This window comes from Canis lupus, chromosome 7 (assembly GCF_003254725.2).
Source record: "Canis lupus dingo isolate Sandy chromosome 7, ASM325472v2, whole genome shotgun sequence".
Lineage (NCBI taxonomy): Eukaryota > Metazoa > Chordata > Mammalia > Carnivora > Canidae > Canis > Canis lupus.
In genome coordinates this window covers 72672883-72695099 of record NC_064249.1, presented here as the reverse complement: position 1 = coordinate 72695099, position 22217 = coordinate 72672883, and positions in this window count along the sequence as shown.

Sequence of the window (22217 nt, the reverse complement as noted above, 5' to 3'; positions counted from 1 at the left end):
GCTTATGGCTGTTTTTGTCTAATAAAGCAGACTTTAGGCACTGTTTTGATTCCTTTAATGACCACTCAAGATAACAAGCTTTTCCATATGCCTGGGATGCTTTCTTTCCTTACTCTGAAGAAGAGAGGCTTTTAAAACATATGAGTAGCTTCTAAGGTCCCAAGGCATAGCCACAAATCAATTATAAACAAAGGAAATTCCACTTATAATTTTTGCCATACTGATGATATAGAATGGGTCTTTCTTGAACCTATAATTCCAACAGTTCAAATTTTGCTAATACTTTCTGCCAGATTTCAAAGTCATCCAGGAAAAAGTTTGTAACATCACAAGAAACATATGTAGTTTATTTCTACAAATATTGTGAATAAAATCACTAAACCTAACAATCACTTGAACATAGAGTGCATGCAACCTAAGATAAGCTAATGAATAACTTTTCGGTTTTTATTAAGAGTATGTTCATATGGATTATTTGGATTTTTGCTGTTGAGCTTTATGGGTTCCTTTACATATTTCAGATATTAACCCCTTACCAGATATATGGTTTGCAAATATACTCTTCCATTCCATAGGTTGCCTTTTCATTTTGTTGACTGTTGCCATTGTTGTGCAGAAGCTTTTAATTTGAGATAATCCCATTTGTTTATTTTTTTTTATTTTATTGCCTGTGCTTCAGGTATCATATAAAAAAAAATTCACTGCCAAGACCATTGTCAAGGAATCTTTTCCTTATATTTTCTTCTAGGAGCAGTATAGTTTCAGCTCTCACATTTAAGTTTGTAATCCATTCCAATTTAATTTTTGTAAATGGTGTAAGGGTCCAATTTCATTCTTTTGCATATGGATATCCATTTTTCCCAACATCGTTATTAAAATTTTTTTTAAAGTAAAATGTATTTAAATTTTAAAATGGGCAAAGAAACTGAATAGACAGTTTTCCAGAGAAAATATACAGAATGGCCAATGGATACATGAAAAAGTACTCAACATTACTACTCATCAAAGAAATTGCAAATCAAAACCACATTGAAATACTATCTCACCCTTTAGTATAGCTATTATCACTACACTAGAGAGAGAGAGAGAGAGAGAAAGAAAAAGAGAGAGTGGGGTGGGATGGGGATGGTGAGGACACAACAAATGGTAGAGAGGATGTGGAGAAAAGGGAACACTTGTGCACTAATGATGGAAATGTAAATTGGTGCAACCACTATCGAAAACAGTATGGAGGTTCCTCAAAAAATGAAAACTAGGGGCACCTGGGTGGCTCAGTTGAGCAACCAGCTCTTGACTTAGGCTTAGGTCATGATCTCGGGGTCCTGGGATGAGCCCTGTGTTGGTCTCTGTACTCAGCAGGGAGTCTGCTTGAGATTCTCACTCTCCTTTTGCCCCTCTCCTCACTTTTCTCTCTCTCTTAAATAAATACATAAGTCTTTAAAAATAAATAAACTAAAATCACCCAAGAAAAATGGAAACTAGAATTACCATATGATCCAGCAATCCTACTTCTGGGTATATAACTAAGGGAAATGAAATTAGTGTCTCAAGGAGATCTGCAATCCCATATTCATTGCAGCATTATTCACAGTAACCAAGATATGGCAACAATCTAAGTGGCCGTCAATGGATGAATGGATAAAGAAGATCTGTATGCAATGGAATATTATTCAGGCATAAAAAAGAAGGAAATCCTGACATTTGCAACTACGCAGATGAACCTGGAGATCACCACTAAGGGCTAAGTGAAATAAACCAGACAGAGAAAGACAAATATTGTATCACTTATATGTAGACTTACAAAGAAACAGAAATCAAACTTATAGAAATATTGAGTAGAATGGTGGTTTCCAGGACTGGGGCATGGAGGAAATATCGGTCAAACAGTACAAACTTCTAGTTATAAGATGAATAAGTTCTGAGGATCTAATGTACAGAGTGCAGTTAATACAGTTAATAATATTGCATCATATACTTAAAATTTGCTAAGAGAGTACATCTCAAGCATTCTCACCACACACACAGAGAACATGGAAATTATATGAGGGATGGATATATCAATTAACTTGCTTGTGGTAATCATGTCACATGTATATGCATATTGAATCATCACATTGTACACCTTAAATAAATATAATTTTGTCAATTATACCTTAGTAAAGCTGGGGGTCAGCAGGCAGAGAATACATTTATATGGTCTTAAGATGTAAAAAAATACATGGGGCACCTGGGTCGCTCAATCAGTTAAATGTCTGACTCTCAACTTGGGCCATGATCTCAGGGTGGTGAGATCAAGCCCCACATCAGGCTTGACATTCAGCAAGGAAGGTCTGCTTGGGATTCTCTCTCCCTCTGCTTTTACCCCTCTCTCCCGCTCTGTCTCAAATAAATAACTAAATCATAAAAAATGTGAAAAATACAAGTAATATCCTCTAAAGTCCTTTTGGCCTGCCTCCAGCTCAAATAACCCTGAATAGAAATAAAGATGTTTGCTGAAAACAACATACCCAAGGTGCTCATGTGAGTCTTTTTTCTATACTGGCCTCTTGGGGAGAAAATATCGGTTAGCATGTAGCATTCTTATACTCCACTGTGTATTCGGTATCCCTTAAGGAATGAATTGAAACCTTTGGGAAAATCACAGGAAGTTTTAGAGACTGACAATGATGTTGAACGTTGTCACCCATAACACTGCATGTAAGCAACTGTCCTGGGTGCAGGTAGTGTTGCTCTGCTCTTTGTTCTGCTTTTCTTTGTGTCTTTCCCTTCTGCCATTGAGGCAGTGCTGTGTGCTCAGAACAACTAAGCATTTGCTCAGTGGCTTGGACTTTCCACCAAATTTTCTTGGATGAAGGAAGTGAGAAAAATTAGTTTGCTGCTCCTACAACTCCAACTGATGTTCTGGTCATTGTAGACATTTGTCCAGCTTCACATGAAATAACATCAACTGGTAGCAAAGGTTGTTGAGAGATTATAGAGGAGAAGATGCTTTAAACTCTTTGGCAGACAAGAAGGACCTAAGGAAAAACCATAGCCAAACAACCACAGGAAGTGCCCAGTCTATAAGTACTTTAATGGATTATTTGATGAAGTGTTCATGGCCTCCCTTCAGCTGGTATTACCACCTTTCTTGCGTGAGCAAGGCAAGAAGCAAAGTTAGGTCTTTATCAGGAGTGAGTCTAGAATGTGGAATTATTGCAAACCTTTCCACTGGTATCTTTTCTCATGTGGCTCATTCCTGACATGAGCTTGTCTTTCTGGTTCCTCCACTTTTGCTTCCCCTTCAATGGAGCTTCATCTCTACACCCACTTCAGCCTTCTCATGAGCTACTTTAACTTTCCAGGAATTCACAAAAACAGGGCAACACATGGGCAAGAAATGACAAGTGACAAGATGGTGGGATGTGGGAAGAAAGATGGCAGGATGTGGAGAGAAAGATGGTGGGACATGGGGAGAGAGGGGTATTACATAGGACGCTGCAATGAATAGGAAGTCTGGTGTTTCCATGGAAGCCAAGACCTGAATTTGTTATAGTCTGCCGAAGTTTGGGGGCTCAGGTATGCGTTTACAAGGTAAATTAGGTTTGCCTTACTCATATTCTACAGAAATGTCACCTATGACCTGATGTCATTTCACCAGGACACCCCTGAAAGTACAACCTGACTCCAACCCTGATGCAGCATTTATTCAGGAAGTGATCCCAGGGAGCAGAAGCGAGGGGCAGGGGGGGCGAAGGTGGGGAGGATGGGAAGCCAAGACGCTTGTAGAGCTTAACCCATCGACTTTCTGAGGATGTGCTTATGGAACAGTCTTCCCAAAGGACATACTGGGGAGCTAGTTCCCCGTCCCACATTGGTCAAACATGGCCCTGTGGATGTTAACTCCCACACCCTGCCCAGCAGGCTCCCGTAGGCATCTGTAGAGAAACCCAAGGAGGAAGCAAGGGGCGTAGACAAGGAGTTGGCAGTTCTATCTCTTCCAGGCCGTCGGCATCCAAGCAGATCACTTCAGCAGTGACTGCAGCGGGAGACGGGGCGGGAGGGGTGCAGGGCACTCAGGGGGTGGCCCAAGGGGCAGGAGAGTCTGCAGTTACAGTAGGAGAATAAAAGTGTGTAGCACGAGAGGCAGAGTGCACACTTCTTGGTATGGTGTAAAACTTACAATTACGGATAATGCCACCTTCCCTTTTATTGTAGTGAGTGTCTCCAAAAACCCCTCACACCCAAAAAATATACATAATATGCTTAGGTACCTGTTGGGATACATGAGATACTAAGATTTCATGAATACCAATGGCCATAGAGATGACATCTTCAGCATCCCTTCCATCCCTCAGCCTCTGTGTGGGAAATGGGTTGATGATTTTAGCTCATTCAAGGTCATCTCAGGCTCTTTTCCACAGAGACTGGTTCAAGGAACTCAGGCTGAAGTCAGTCAGAACATGATATTCTCACTGTAATTTGTCCTCGAGGCTCCAGCAGCCTCTTCCCAGGGCCAGGGGGTAGTATACATGGCTATGAGGCCTAGGACTGGTCCATTCATTCCTGCCCCTGAGTGAAGCCAGCCTAGTGCAAGGCCAGAGGAGAGAGCAGCTGAAAACGCACAGCCACTGGACCAAGCCAATGTTGGAGCCACCCCATATCGGACTTCCAGCTGAGTAATACCTTCCCTTATCATTTAAGCCTTTTTAGGTCAGATTTGCAGTCAAAAGAATCTTAGCTGACACTCTGGCCTCCTGAGTCTCGCCTTCTTTCAATCAATGATGTAATCCCACAGGAAAAATTTAATTCCGGAGGAGGAAAAGTTGCCCCTCTCTTAGGAAGAGGGTCCACTTCTCTCTCAGGGTACCTGTACCGACTTGTTTGCAGTTACACTGGTTTGACGAGCAAGAAAGAACTGCTTAGTGTCATCCTATCCAGAGTTCCCATTTGACCAACGAAGCTGCAGTGTGCCTTACAAATGTATTTCACCCATGACCTGGATAATCAGAATGAGTCGATGGGAAAGAATTCAGGGCATTTTTGAAGGGAGCAGGGGAAAGCCTCACTTATGTAATACAAGGACTATCGAATTGTTTCTTATTAAAGAAATTCCTGTCACATTAATATTTCATACCCCTGAGGATTCAGTTTGTTGGGCTTATTTTTGTGCGGTTTCTGAAAGACTCTGTCCTTCACTTCCGAGCTCTTCTGTGGAAGAGTGATAATGGTTAGCAGGAGGAAGACAAAGTAAAACTTTATAGGCACGTCCCTGGGGATGGGCACAGCTTCCCCTGCTTCAGAGGACTGTGCTGCTAACACCTTGTGGTGGCATCGTGTCCTCGAGCATGACTCATTCCTGCAGCCTTCGCAGCATATCCAGTAGAACTGGAGAAAGGGCCTTCCTGCGTGACAGGTACTAGGACAAACCTATTACATGTCTAGGTGTCCACGGCAAGAAAAATTCCAAACCTGTCAGATGTTTAGACAAGGTTGTGGTCTGGCCTTCCCACTGCCACCCATTTAGCTTAGTGGAATATGACGTTTGACTTCACATCTTTGAACAATGGTTTGCTAGGTAATTTGAGGCATCTCTGCCTTCTGACTCAGAAAAGTTAATGAAATAGGAGGCATTGCTGCCAATTTTCTGAATCTCACAAAAGAAGAGTTATGAATATTCACTTTCCATCAATTCATATTTAATATCTTATCCAAATTAAAGCCTATTTATTATAAGGGCCTGAAAACTCTCCAATTATGCTTTCTAAATCTAAATCCTCTTATGGTCTGCTGCATGAATACACTTGGACTATCACAAATACATATTTTGCTATTTAAAAAAGATCCTAAACTTTTTAGCTATACCACCAAAGGCATGATCCATGAAAGAAATCATTGATAAGCCAAATATCCTTAAAATTGAAAACTTCTGCTCTGTGAAGGACACTGTCAGAAAAATGAGAAAATAAGCCACAAACATTTGCATAAGATAAGACTTTGCAAAAGACAAATCTGGTAAAGGGTTGTTATCCAAAACAGAGAACTCATAAAACTCAGCAATAAGACAATGAACAATCCAATTAGAAAATGGACAGAAGATCTGAACAGATACCTCACCAAAGAAGATATAGCAAGTAAGGATATGAAAGGACGCTCCCCATCATAGGTCATGAGGGATGTGCAAATTTAAGCAACAGCAAGATATCACTATATGCCTATCAGAATGGCCAAAATCTGGAACGCTGACAACATCAATTCCTGGTGAGGACGAGGGGCATCACGAACTCTCATTCACTGCAGGTGGGAATGCTATCATTCTAAAATGACATAGCCACTTTGGAAGACAATTTGGTGATTTCCTATAAAACTAAGCATACTGCTAACCTATGACCTAATAATCTTGCTCCTTGGTATTTGCCTACATGAGGCAAAAACTATGTCTACACAAAAGCTTGCAGATAGATATTTACAGCAATTTCACTCATCATTGCCAAAATCAGGAAGCAGCCAAGATGTCCTTTGGGAGTTGAACGGATAAGTAACCTGTGCTCCATCCAGACAATGGAATATTATTCAGCACTGAAAATAAATGAGTTATCAAGCCATGAAAAGCTATGGAGAAACTCTCAATGCATATTACAAGTGAAAGAAATCAATCTGATGAAGCTGCAAACTAAATGATTCTCGCTATGTGACATTCTGGAAAAGGCAGAACTCTGGGGACGGTAAAAAGATCAGTGGTTGCCAGAGGTCAAGGAGGGTAGAGATGAATAGATAGATGGACCACAGAGGATTTCTAGGGCAGTGAAAATACTCTGATGACACTATAATGGTGGATACGTGCCATTCATTACACATTTGTTCAAACCCACAGAATGTATATCACCAAAGTGAACCTCAGGGTAAACTATGGATTGTCATTGTTGGGTTTTTTTTTAAAGATTTTTAAAAATTTAATTATGAGAGACACACAGAGAGAGGCGCAGAGACAGAGGGAGAAGCAGGCTCCCCACAGGAGCCTGATACAGGACTTGATCCCAGGACCCCAGAATCATAACCCATGCCCCTGGATGGTCATTGTTAATGATTGTCAATATAGGTTCATTGATTGTAACACATGTACACCACTTTGGTGCAGGATGTTGATACTGAGTCAGACTACATACATGTGGAGGGTGGGAATGTATGAGAAAACCCCCATTCCTTCTGCTCAGTTTTTCTGTGAACCTAAGGCTGCTCTAAACACTAAAGTCTAGGGATGCCTGGGTGGTTCAGTGGTTGAGGGTCTGCCTTCAGCTCAGGGCTTGATCCCTGGGTCCTGGGATGGAGTCTAGCATCAGGCTCCCTGCAGGGCTTCTCCCTCTGCCTGTGTCTCTGCCTCTCTCTGTGTGTCTCTCATGAATAAATATATAAAATTTTTTAAAAATTAAAAACAAAAGTCTATTTAAAAGGAAAAATAAAAGACCTTAAGCTTAAAGCAAGTGTATAAGGCATCAACACTCTCCCACATAGCCAAGACTTAGAGTTTTACTTTTTTCAGGGAAAATAAGGAGAAAAGGAGCTAGTGATCCATACATATATATTTTTGTTTTCAGTGGAATCACTGGAATTATTCTGCCAAAATAATTTTAGTAATAATTCACAAGGATATTTTAAGGTTTCTGATACATATGAGTTTTAAAGAACATTTTCTTTTCTTGCATCTCTGGAGTATAGGAGAGTCAGCGCTGGGTATGAGTCAGCACCAAGTACCAGCCTGTGCCCCCAAATTATGAGTGATGAGGGTTCGTGAGTCATCATCTCTGAGCCGCCTTTGTTTAGGGAACCGAAATAACACCCCTAAGAGTGTTGAAGGAAATAAATGAGATAATAGTAAACGTTCATTTCCTCTCCCACTTCTCATCTCTTAGAGACATGGCAAGAGAAAGAAAATTGAAGTTTCTTGATTTTCAAGGTTTCTCGCTCTTTGTATCGTGCCTTCCCTCAGGTTCTTCTGGCAAGTTGAGATCCACAAAGGGAGGATTATTGCAGAATTATAAACAAGCAGCTGGGATAGCTTAATTTTGAGATGTTTTCTGAGACAATCAACTGGCTGCCCCAATTAGGAATGCGCAAACTGAGCCTTGTGTTTTGCAAACACACATGCTGGAGACTAAACAGGATATGAGAGGATTGTCTTTCTTAGTCTCCACTACATTTCTTTTAAAGCTTTACCATTGCAAAGACTTAAAAAAATTTTCATCACAACCCAACTATATAGCTTGTAAATATCAAAGTGCTCTGAAAGGATTATTTTTTAAACCAGAAGGTGAGAGCAGGTGAAATGATGAATTCTGCTCAGGCACTGGCTCACCTCTTGCTTTTGCTCAGCTTGAGTTTCACCTCGGCTGTTTTTGTGACTTTTCAGGAAGCAAGCATGTCATCAGAAGACTCAAAGCCTTCTTTTAAGGTGAAAGAGTTAAAAATACTCTTAACCAGTCACCTGTCCACAGACCGTGACCTGCAGTACAAATGACAGTGTGCGGAGTACTTAAGGCCTCTGCAATCAAATGCAAAGGCTCCAGTGCTCAGTGTGCCCCAAACATTGATTGAATGACTGACTGATTGATTGATCGGTTACAAGTCAGCAGTTGGGCAGATTTTTTTTTTAAGACTAGTGTTGTTGTTTTTTTAAAGATTTTATTTATTAAGACTAGTGGTTTGAATACTATTGCTCAAATAGTTATGCTCGATATTATGAAAAAGAAAACAATGAGCCCCAAATGGCATCACTTAGGCCAAGTCACCAAACCAGAGCTAATACATAAGCTAACTGCACTTCCAACCTCCCCTAGAAATCTAGTCCTAATGGACTAGTCAGGAATTTGCGGATCTGAGCCAGGAGGTTATCTGTCACATGGGTTCCCTCCATCCCCAAAGGAAGATTAGGTGCTCCACCTATTAAGACCCCCTGCCCTTCCCCTAAAGGAATGGTGACCTTGCCTGGAACAATCCTTTCTTTTCTTCTGCTAATGACTTCCTTGCCCCACACCCTCCTTCCTATGAAAACTTCCATTTTGTACAACTCCACAGAACTCTTCTCTAATTACTAGATGAAATGCTGTCTGATTCATCAATTGCCTAATAAAGTCATTAAGATCTTCATATTTGACCAGTTGAATTCGGATTTTTCACAATATTAAAGGTTGTAACATCCTAGAGATTTATACACATAAACAAAGGAGAGAGACATGAGCTCACACAGGTGTATGTGATCCACAGTCAAGAGACAAGCTAAAAGCACATGCTGCAGGAATCACCTAATGGGTTTGTTTGTACCAGGCTCCCACCCTAGAAAATGTAGATAATTGTCTCATTCACCATGTTATCCTGGGGACTAAGCCAGGAAATGTACATGAAATGAATGCCTAGTCCAACGGCCAGAATATGAAGAGGCGTCAATACATGTCAGTCTGTGACTATGTGTAGATGGAGGTATTGCCTGTCTGTCCAGGTATCTGGGATGGATTTATGACTGTCAGGTTGGGATTGCAGCTACAGAAAATTCCAAGCAGAGTTCTTTGATAGCTGATTGCTCTTGGAATCGATACCCCTTACAGACAGATACTTCAGAAGCTTGCTGGAGAATGTGCTTTCTGGCTCTTCTGAGCTGTGCTCAGGGACCCCTGGGGAATCTTGGAAGCTGGACAGAATGTCCCCATAGCAAAAGATGAAAAACAATAGAGGGCAACATGGAGCAGAATGAGTGTGTGCTTCTCCTGTGTGGGTAACATAAGATAGTTATGAATAATGTTGGATCTACTCATCCTTGGCTGGAAGTACAGTATTTATTCAAAGTTGGGTATAGAGTGAGAGAGGGTATAGGAGGATGCAAAATGTAGAAGGTGAGTCTCCTCGAGATTGATTTCTCATCTCAAATTCATGACTAGATGTATACTTACACAAGAGTACACAGAACTTTCTGCCCCAATCATGTGCAAATATAAAAAAGGAAATGAAAACAGATTACTTCTCCCCTGGTTAAGTCCTTTTCCTTATTACTTTCCTTGCTTGGATTATGAATTTCAATAAATGCAAAAGGCATTTTAAATCTAAAAGTCAATCAGAAAGGTTGTTTAGAGTCCAAAAATTCATTCAATTCTAGGTTGATTTACTCTTAATTTTGCAAATGAGTTATCTGTAAACCACAGAGATGGAGCTGGTATGAGTAGGAGAAACATCTAAAATTATTAAATGACATTGATGAAATTAAATCCTGGCTCACACGATCTCCATTCAATTCTTTTTCCTTTATCACCATCCTACCATTCAGGAAAACTCACTACATTTCTTCATTTTGTCAAGGCAATTATGTTATGTGAAATAGCTGTCACTTAGACTAGTACAGTTTGTTGAATTTCGGTGTCAACAATTGATGTTTTTTAGACACAGGAAAGCCATCAAAAAGTAAAAGTACTCTTCCTTGATCAGTTAAATCTAAGTGCTCCCATTAACACCATCTATCAGGTTCCCATGATGATGCCAAAGGCAATGCCAGCCTTTACAGACTCTGATTTACCCACACGTGGTATCTCAGGTAGAAAGAAAGCAATTGAGGTTTTGCAACAGACAATAAGGAAATGAAAGTCACTTAGCCCTTAATCCACAAGAAGTGCACAGTCTTGATAGCGTAGGGTATCAATGTGGTCCTGTCTCAACAGTTTCTACTACCTACACAATTAGAACAATAGAACTTGCACAAACCTGCTTCAGGAAGAGGCACCTTCTCAGATCTGCTCCTATGATTTAGTCTATCTTACCTTCTTTGGAATCTCCTTTGCTTCTGAATGATAAACACTGAAAGAAAGGCCCAGATGAAGTGGAAGAATCAGATTCATTTCTGTAAATCCAGGATATTATTTTCTGAAGTTACTAGAATGTATCATAAACACGTCCAAATCTGGTGGATCTGAACATTTGTTCAAATCTGATTCATGACTGTAATAGCTATCATTTTTTCACCCACAGAGAAGAAACCCACATCTTTTCTGCTCCATGTTGCCCTGAATTGTTTTTCATCTTTTGCTATCGGAAAATTCTACCCAGCTTCCAAGATTCCCAAATGATCCCTGAGCATGGCCCAGAAGAGCCAGAAAGCACATTTCTCCAGCAAGCTCCTGAAGGATCTGTAAGGGGTGCTGACTCCAATCAAGTGCCAAAGAACTCGAACTGGAAATATCTATAGCTGTAATCCCAGCCTGACCGAAATAAATTCATCCTAAGCAATGGACAGACAGCCAGACAACACCTCCAGTTATATAGTCATAGACTGACATGTATTGACCTTCTCATGTTCTGGCCGCTGTATTAGGCATTTCAAGTACTTTTCCTTCCTTAGGAGAACTGTGGGATCTTAGGTCTCATTAAAGAGTCCTTGATTCTTACCACACACATACTAGACTGCCTCTGAGTGAGATGCTAACCTGGAGATAACCCCCTCTCTCATTTTTACTACCTGATTTTCAGTTAGCTAAACTTGCCTCTGTTCCCCCTGCTAGCAAATTGTTGAGCAACAATGATGATTTTAGGTAACAATAAAGAGCAAAGTGCCTTGTATATTGCTAATTTCTTACATACTGAAGCTTTTTTATTACATTAGGGAAAATAATGCCCTGACAATATACTTCTAAAATTTCTGTTTAATGTCAACTTAAGTATCTCTGTGGACAGAATTTCTGTGGCTCCTCCTTAGAAACTTGCTCAATCTGTTATCTCATTTTTGGTCTAATGACTGGAAGGTACGATACCAGGAATATGAAGCAATATATTAGTTGTTTAGAGCACAATGCAACTCTGTTGATTGTATGCAACTTTTCCTAAGTTATGCAAGGATTTAAACCAAACATCCCTTTATGTTTGTATTAACAGTATTTATTAACTGTGGGATTTCTTTCTCAATTGTAAGGTTGTTGCCTTACATAGAAGATTTGTTCTAACTAAGCTTAATTTCAGCACACTCCGAAGCATTTTCTTGCCCTGTTTGTTTACACTGAGTTGAGTATTGGGCTTTGCATAACAGTCTCTTGATAAAAACTAACTGGTTCAACTGGTTGCATTATGTGGATGAAACACAATGCATTTATTCATGAAATGTCTATTTTTCATGTAAAACTTTTTAAAAATAAAGCTTTAGAATATCTTATTTTGGTGTTGATTTTCCTTTTATGCAATCAAGAAATAGTTTTCCTTCAGCACAGTTTGAAACCTCTCTCTGGGGTGCCTGGGTGGCTCAGTTGGTTAAGCATCTGCTTTCAGCTGGAGTCATGATCCCAGGGTCATGACACCATCCCCCTCCGCTCCTGCTCTTCCTCTCTCAAATAAATAAATAATTAATTAAAAAACAAATAAACAAATAAAACCTCTCTCAACAGGATAAAAGCCTGATTAGCTTATCAGACGGGACAAAACTTATTGAGGGTGGGGGTGGGGCCAGGAATGGTTCTTAGTTCATCACTTGGTTTTGGAATCAGAAACATTCAATGATCATGCTAGTGCTTTAACCCTCAGGAAGGTTATGATGTAGATGTGTTTGTACAACCTCGTGTAGATGGAATAAGGCTGATGGTATCATTTGAGAAAGGGTCGGACTCCATAATATTAACCCATAACATGGGCCTGGTACTGCTGCCTGGCCTTCATTCTCACTGGCCTTGCTCTCATGGGTTTACTCTCAAGTCAAAAGCCAGAAAGAGGCTGTTTGAGTGCATTCATCAACACCTTCCCCTTCTAAATCTATTCTTGAGAGTTTGCACAAAATCCCAACTTTTCCATCCCAACAAAGCATACTATCTTCTTGCCTCTCTCTATAGGAAAGGAGGGTAATATAATTTTCCTAGGCCCATTAAATGGTATGACTTGCGAATGATTCCCACTGTTTCATTTACATAATCTGTGAAACATTCACAGTATTCATATCTCAAGGGAAAACAGAAATTCAATTATACAAAATTTCCATCAGGGTATTCTATGATAAGCTAATGATTTTCCTATGGCTTTTTACTTATTTGTAGACTAAAGTGTCAGAAAAAGCAATTCAGTGACCATACTACAAAATTGTCACAACTGTAATGCTTTAATAAATATAATTTCTTATCCTTTAGTAATATTATTAAAGTTTGGATTAACTATATGATTTTGATGAGCTTATAAGTGGTATTCTAAATGACTTAACCTAAAGGTACAGTAGATAATGAAAATTGTAATTTAAAGCACATAAAATCTTTGGGTGCACATTTTCTGTATGATTTCATTTTCTATCTTGATTTACAGGAGTTCTACTTTAGGTCTGTTCCCTAAGGAAGTATTTACTAAGGTTTGTGTGCTGAGATTGTGTGCTGGCAATTACTCGAGAAGTTCTCAAGATCAGTGCTGTAGGAGTAAAGGAAGGTTTGGGGAGAGGGAGGGCTTGAACTGTGATGTTAGTGTAAAAAAAAAGGCAGAAAACCTGAGTCTCTCCTGCAGGCAGCCCTGGAGCTGAGACAAGAGTCACCCCACCTTGCCACAGAAGCGCTGGAACATTACCTGCTCCCTCCTTGCCCACATGTCCAAGGGGCTCTGCCTCATAGGGCATGTCTTTGGGTAGGGCAGCAATCTTCAGCCTGACAGTTTAGGAAGACTCAGAAGGGGCCTGTAGCTGCTAATCTTCTCGCAGCAGGGAAATGAGTAGATCCGTTCTGAAGGTAAGATCTGGGTGAGGCACCCCAGCATCCATTTACAAAATCCCAAAGAAAACAGCTAGATAAGCGATTTAGGCAGAAGCTTGGAGGGTTCACTGACCTGCATTAAACCTTTCTGTGCTTCCTCCTGGGAGCCATAAGATTGTCTGTCAGCTATGTTCCTTCCTCTTTTCTAATCTGGCCCCTTTCTGCTATCATGAAACAGTGGGTAAGAGTCCATGCTTTGGATGGAGGCAGACATGACTTTACTGAGCCTTTTGCCAGCTGCATGTGGCTCTCTGAACTGGTTTACCGACCATCTATGGAAGTAGTAGTGCCTGTCAAGAGCTGCGAAGACGCCAATAATTTGTCCTCCAATGCTAAGTTAACTTGCTACAATGTCATGGATTCTGGCTGAAGACACAGTTTCAAGGACTTTGTCCTTCTGGGTCTGAAGGAAAGTGATGTGGTAAACAAAGGCAAAGACCAACAAATGAGTTTACTAATTATGGCCCATGGACAAGTTCTTGAAACTTGGAGTTCTTAGAGCCAGCTGAGTTCCTAGAGGAAGGTCACTTGGTCACTTGCTCTACTAAGGGTAACAGGCAATCTTAGCCTGACCCCCAGGATCCTGTAAGTCTACTTTAATATATAAAAATTCCTTTGGAGGGGCACCTGGGTGGCTCAGTTGGTTAAGCGTCTGCCTTCTGCTCAGGTCATGATCCCGGGGTCCTGGGATGGAGCACCGCATCAGGCTCCCTGCTAAGCCTGCTTCTCCCTGCTGCTCTGCCTACTTGTGCTCTCTCTCTCTCTCTCTTCTCTGACTCTCTCTGCCAAATAAGTAAATTTTAAAAAATCTAAAGTTCGGGTCACCTGAATGGCTCAGTAGTTGAGCCTCTGCCTTTAGCTCAGGTTGTGATCCCAGGGTCCCAGAATCGAGTCCCACATTGGACTCCCCTCAGGGAGCCTACTCCTCCCTCTGCCTGTGTCTCTGCCTCTCTCTGTGTGTCTCTCAGAAATAAATAAAATATTTTTAAAAATCTAAAGTTCATTTAAAAAAATTCCTTTGGAAACTCCCTTTATCTCTAAACCACTCAAGATGCATGTTGGCAATCATCCCCCAAGCGTATCACCCATATACATCTGAAGGGTCTTATGACCAAGGGTTTATTAGACAGTAATAAATGACCTTTTCCCAGCAATAGCTAGCTCCGTCAGGATCCTGGAAACCTTGCTTCCAAAATTCTTTAGGGACTGACAATATCCCTAACCGCACCCTCCCAACTTGAGAGTATATAATGGGCCTCTCCTCATGACCCCAGGGCAGCTCTTTCTGCCCACAGGTCCTGTCCCAGTGCTTTAATGAAACCACCTTTTTGCACGGAAGATGTCTCAAGAATTCTTTCTTGGCTGTCATCTCTGAATCCCACCAATACTCCAAAAAGACATCAGAAGGGACAGTTTATGTTTCACAGTAATACATTTGCTGGCGTGTCAGTGCTGTGGTTCTCCAAGCCTTGGTTCCCCCAGGGCACTGCAGAGAGGGCCAGGGGCCCAAGGCTGCCACACAGGGAGGGTACCTACAGCACAGGGGACACAGAGCTTTTCTACCAAGCACTGAACACGCCTATCCTTAGCTCCTTGGGAGATACTATCTCTCTCTTACAAGACTGTGGGTTATACAAACTTTCTTAAAAATGAAGTTGAGAACAAAGACAGTACCTCTGCTAGAAAGACATGCATAAACATTAGAAATCTAAGAATTGCCACGTGGCTATACCCATCTTATTAGTTGACATACAGAAAGAGCAGTATACCAGAGTCGTTAAGGGTATGACTTCTCCTGTCTAGTCTTACCCAAGGCCAATCCCCCAGAGGGTCTGGCTTTCCATCAGATCAGGCCTCCTCCTGCTGCATCATTCACTTCTTTCTCTTCTGGATCATCCCCATTCAGATGTACAGTAGGGCCACAAGTCAACAGCAGTGGCACCACTGAGGAAACTTACTAGAGATTTTGAACTTTGGGCCCCACCTCAGACCTCTGAATCGGAATCTGCAAGTTCCTGGGTAATATAAAAGCACATTTGGGATGCTGGTTCTCAAACTTGCCTGCACACTGGACTTATCTGTGTAGTTCTAAAAAAATACAGTTGCCTGGGCTTCCCCTTGCAAAGGTTCTGACTTAATTATGATTGAAGAAGTCCTGGGCATCAGAATTTTAAAATTCTTGCCGGGAGTTTCTCATGTTTAAGAACCATTTCTCTAGTCTTTCTTATGTTTAAAAAAGGGCTCTGCTTGAAACTACTTGTCCTCCTGTTATTTATTTTTCTATTTGCTCTTTTTCTGCTTCTTTTGCTTCATAGGCAATAGATAACTTCCTTTGGGATTCTATCTCTATGACCAACTCCAGTCTGACTTCTTTTTTACAGGCCACCCAAATGGCCCATGCTAACCCGCCAGCAAGCTCTGGTTTGGCTAAAGGTGAACTTTGAGTTCAAATCCTTATCAGTATTCTTGTTCTGCCACCTACACAGTAGACTTGTTCTCTCTTGTTTCTTCTCTTATCTTCTCTTCCAATGGTCTACTTGACATCTCCACTAGGACATCTGTGGCCTTCTCAAACTCAGCATGTTCACAGCAGGACTCTTATTTTTCCCACCAGAATTAGTCCCTCTTTTTGGCTTCTTCTCAATAAATGCTACCTCCTTTTTCTATCTCATTAAATGGCTCTTCAACCTAATTGGTCGTTAGCAACCAGAAATCCACAGACCCTTCTCATCTATCAATCCTTATCATGAAACCTAATAGATTTAACCACTAAAATTTACCCCAAATCTGTCCCTCCCTCCCCCATATGTATTACTATCAGTTCAATCCAGCCACTATCTATAGCCTGAACTACTGCAATGGTTTTCAAAATGACCTCCTTGCTTACTCTCTTGTCCCCTTCAATCCATCGTATTCACAATCCGGATCATTTCATCACCCACTGCTTAAAACCCTTCAAAGTTTACCTTTGCATTCAGATAAAATGAGCCCTTTCTTACCCCTCCAGTTCTGTCATGTTCCCTGCTGAAAGTATTCTTTCCACTCAACATTGTCAAGTGCCAGGTTCCTTCTTACTAAGGAACCATTCCATGTGTAGACAGTTTCCCTGGCCTGAAATGGCTCCTTTGAGTCCAATCTGAATTGGATGGAAATGAGACCCAATCTCCTTCTCCAAGCTATTTTCTTAAAGAAAATATTTTAAAGAGAATGGCCTTTTCTTTTAACATTGTTGCTTTCTCCAAACCTTACAAAACAACATCAAAACTAAATCTCAAGTTCAGGTTGTCTGTTTAGCTTTTTGTGTTGTAGCTTTGACAGGAGGGTAAGTAGTAAAATATCTTTCACAGGGGATTTAATTATTTCTTTCCTATGAAATCTGGTCTCCAAAAATGATGCTATGGATAATCTGTCTCTCAACTTCATAACAATATCAATGTATGCCAGAAAATATCTAAAGCAATTTGTTTCTTACTACCATAATGGCCTGTAATCATAAAAAAAAAAAAAAAAAAAAAAAAAAAAAAAAAAAAAAAAAAACGAAAAGAAAAGAAAAAAAAAGAGGAGAATAAGAAAAGGGTAGAAAGAGAAGGAATAAAAGGAATAAAGGAAGAGAAGTCCTCTGAATCTATAAAATCAGAAGCAAACTTTACAAATAGTTAATGTAGGGATCCCTGGGTGGTGCAGCGGTTTGGCGCCTGCCTTTGGCCCAGGGCGCGATCCTGGAGACCCGGGATCGAATCCCACGTCGGGCTCCCGGTGCATGGAGCCTGCTTCTCCCTCTGCCTATGTCTCTGCCTCTCTCTCTCTCTCTGTGTGACTATCATAAATAAATAAAAATTAAAAAAACTAGTTAATGTAGGGTGTAGGGTATGATTTTTGGAATGTATGCTATGTGTTTATCAACTCTTGGATCAATAACATTACAACTGCAGTTTTATTAGCTTGAAAAAGTAAAAGAAAACATAGGTAGTAATCTCTTTGACGTTGGCCTTAGCCACATTTTTCTAGATATGTCTCCCGAGGCAAGAGAAACAAAAGCAAAATTAAACTATTGGGACAACATCAAAATTATAAGCTTTTGCACAGTAAAGGAAACCACCAACAAAATGAAAAGGTTAACCTAATGAATGAGAGAAGATATTTGCAAATGATATATCCGATAAAGGGTTAACATCCAAAATACAAAGAGTTTATACAATCCAGCACCAAAAATCCAAATAATATGATTAAAATGGGCAGAGGACTTGAAAAGACCTTTTTCTAAAGAAGGCATCCAGATGGCCAACAGAAACACGAGAAGGTACTCAACCTTACTAAACATCAGGGAAATGCAAATCAAAATCACAATAAGATGTCACCGTACATCTGTCAGAATGGCTAGAATCAAAATGAGAAGAAATAACAAGTACAGGTGAGGATGTGGAGAAAAAGGAACCCTCGTGCGTTGCTGGTGGGAATGCGAACTGGTGCAGCCACCGTGGAAACAGTATGGAGGTTCCTCAAAAAAATTAAAAATAGGGATCCCTGGGTGGCGCAGCGGTTTGGCGCCTGCCTTTGGCCCAGGGCGCGATCCTGGAGACCCGGGATCGAATCCCACATCAGGCTCCCGGTGCATGGAGCCTGCTTCTCCCTCTGCCTGTGTCTCTGCCTCTCTCTCTCTCTGTATGACTATCATAAATTAAAAAAAAAAAAGTTTAAAAAAAATTAAAAATAGAAATATCATATAGTCCAGTAATCCCACTATTGGGTATTTACTTAAAGAAAATGAAAATGCTAATTCAAAAAGATATATGCAACCCTATGTTTATAGTGGCACTATTTACAGTAGCCAAGATACGGAAGCAGTCTAAGTGTCCGTGAATAGATGAACGGATAAAGAAGATGTGGTATATATAAATGGAATATTACCCAGCCATTAAAAAAAAATAAAATCTTGTTACTTGCAGCAGCATGGATGAACCTAGAGGGTATTATGCTAAGTGAAATAAGTCAGACAGAAAAACAAATACCATATGATTTTGTTTATATGAGGAATCTAAAAAACAGAACAAATGGACAAACAAAAAACAAACCAAAAAACAGATTCTTAAATACAGAGAACAACTGGTGGTTGCCAGAGGGAAGGTGGAGAGGGGGTTGAGGGAGATAAAGAAGTTAAGAGGTACAAACTTCCAGTTATAAAAGAGATAAGTCACAAAGATGAAAAGTATAGCATATGGAATACAGTCGATAATATTGTAGTAACATTGTATGGTGACAGATGGTGACCACACTTAATGGTGAAAAAGGCCGCTATCATTTGCCAGTTAGATGAGTAGATTATATCAATGTCAATTTCCTGGTTGTGATACTATATTATAGTTATGCAAGATGTTACCATTGGGGAAACTGAGGAAAGAGTACATGGGATCTGTATTTCTTTCAACGGTGTCTTATGCAGGCAATAAGTATGTACATACATATATATAAGTATATGCATATATATAAGTAGAGGTGTGTGTATATATATGTATGTACACACATTTATAATTCATTCATCTCACATTAAGCTTAAAACGTATCATCTGAATAGTGCTATACAGGGTTTGATACACGGGTAGATGAATTGATATAGAAACTTTGCTTTATTCCAACCTCTCTAGCTGCAGCAACAGCCAACTTAGTTAAATGTGTAACTACTGTCTTTTCATCTCAGAGCCAGTTTCATTCTGAAGCACTAACAGCTTTTCTTAGAACTCTCTCTCGCCCCTGAAAAGTAGACATACTCTGTTCTTTGTACTGGCAAAGATCTTTTTTTTTTTCTAGCCATTAAGGCTAATGGATTTATGTAATTCTACCATTTTTTCCATCCAAAGGTACAAACTCTTTATTTCTACCTAAGATGCTGCTCTTTGGGGTAAAATGCGTCTTCAACATAAATTACACAAAAATAGGTTAAAACTTACCCTCGTACTCCTCACTATAATTAGGGTTGTTGGTTTAATCCACTGAAACTATTTTAAGCTCTGAATTTACGTATCGAAATTTTACTCTGTTTTCTTCCATTTTTTTAGGTGCTATGATAACAAACACATACTTTATAAAAGAATTAACTTTAAAAAAGCCACTTTGTCTTTCAAATGCTTTTAAAGAAGTTATTTTCAAAATACAAATGTGACTTTTTATTTTTAAAGAAATACATAGTTTTTTTGTCTTATTACTTTAAAAAATACAAACTTTTTACTTTGAGATAATTATAGATTCACACACAATTATGGGAAATAATACAGCAAGATCCTATGTACTTATTTCCTAGCTTCTCCAATGGCAACTTCTTATAAAACTATGGTACAATTTCACAACCAGGAAATTGACATTGATACAATTCACATCTTATTCACATTTCCTGTTTTATTTGCATCCTTTTGTTTGCCTGTATGTGTTTATTTCTGTGCGCAAACATTTTTTCCTTCCAGTAAGTTTTCAACCAGAAGGACATCAGACCTCATTTGCGTTTCTGTTTCAAGAGATAGAGATTTTAGCCACAGAAATCAGAATCTACCCTGGAGTGTCCTGTTTCCCCGTGATAGCACGAAAATGTTCCATACCGCTCTACACAGAGCAATCAGCAACCACAGAAAACAAATGACAGGCTTGGTGGTTTTCTGTCTTGGCCTTTTATATAAAAATTCTATAAGTTAAAACAAAACAAAACAAAACAAAACAAACAAAAAAATTCTATAAGTTAAAAGGGTGGGTTTTTCTCTCATCTCTCCCCACCCACCCCTGCCACCCCATCAATCCCCCTCCCTACTTTCTTCCTACTTGTTTTTAACATATGAACTAAAAACAAAACAACTCTTGGAAAATCACAACTTAAGTAAGTAAACCCACTTTTCAAAGAGTTAGAAGCAAATGATTAACCTAAGAAAAAAATGTTTAAGGGCAAGTATTAAATAGATCTAATCCTTCTAATGAATAAGTCTGAAATTTTTTTTAAGTAGTAGATGTTGTATCAACATTTAGGTAAGTTCAGTGTTGATACTTAAATACAAAATGAAAAACATGCAACTATGGAAGGTCTAGAGAATAAAAATGAAGAATTCATTCTCCATATATGAACAGTTGTGATGAGTTCTTACATTCCTGACTGTGTTTGCCTTAAATTAACACACACATGTATATAGCATGTCCACACACAAACATGTCCACACACGCATACATTTCACACGCTCAAAACGTTCAAGTGCCAAATGGCAAAATCAAACAAATAGCCCAGCTAGGGTAGCGGCTTTCCTAAATTGCAGATACTGTAGCTCCTATAATAAATGGGGAGGGGGGGGGGAAGGATTGTTGTTGGCAAAGCATGGAGGATGGTGATTATTTTCTCAGGAAAAAAGGGTTAGATGTCATATTTTCCCGTTTTAACACAAATGAAAGAGCATTTAGAAAAACAAGATGCCTAAATCTTGTTAGGATAGGTAATCTAATGTTAGCTTAACAGTAAAACCCAAAATCTGTTTGCCTCAGAATTTGTTCCATAAGGACGATGTCATTATCACTTGATACAATTTTCCCACCAGGCTCTTTTCTCTCCATGCTTCCTGGAGTAGATACACTTGGGGGGTGAGGGGGGCGGAATACGGAGATAAGGAAGTGATCTAGAACGAACCACTCACAGAAACCCTAAGCCAGCCCATTTGAACTTTTTTCATTCATCTTTGAACAACCTGTGAATTTGTGCAGCGTCGCCTATTGCGTGTTATCCACAGAAAACAGACCACATGGGCCATAAAAGACTTGCAATAGGCTGGAATTCCATGAGGGATTCAGGACACATTTCTTCTCAGAGTGTCAGGTCAGGATCTTTCTCTCCATGAGCCCTTGTTGTTCTGTACTTGAACTTTCTTAGCTGAAAGTAGAATGAGAGAAGCCCTAGGACTATACGAATTCTGGGTGTCTGTGAAGTGGGACTGGGGACTTCCCTCTCCCCACCGTGCCAGAATGTTCTAGCCAGAGGAGGTATTGTACACTTTCTCTACTCAGACCCAGGCACTGAGAAATCTACAGAGAGGTTCACAGGATAGAAGCAAGTGAGGTCGGGGGATTCTCCCTCCACACTCAGAGGTGAGCCCCTGCTAACCACGGGAGCAGGACGTAGCCCTGTGCAAAACGAAGTGCATTTGAGCTATTTGAGCACGGACTGCAGAGGGGCAAAAGCAATCTCATAAAAATCTGAATTCGTCAGCAGAAAGACATTTTGCATTAATAATGAAAGGGGTGAACCTTTAAAAAAAAAAAAAATCCGTTCCTTTTAATTCCCAAACACATTTCAGGGACGGCAGTTTGTAGGCCAAACAAAATCTTTGTTTCGGTGCTGCAGGCACGGAGGCCCTTCCCGGCGATGGCCAAACAGCATCCTCTGACGCCAGGCGGCGTGTGGGAGCCCTGCTGGCCTCGGTAGAGCTGGCGAGGGAAGGAGGGGAGCCTGTTTCTGATTAGTCCAGTGCACACAGT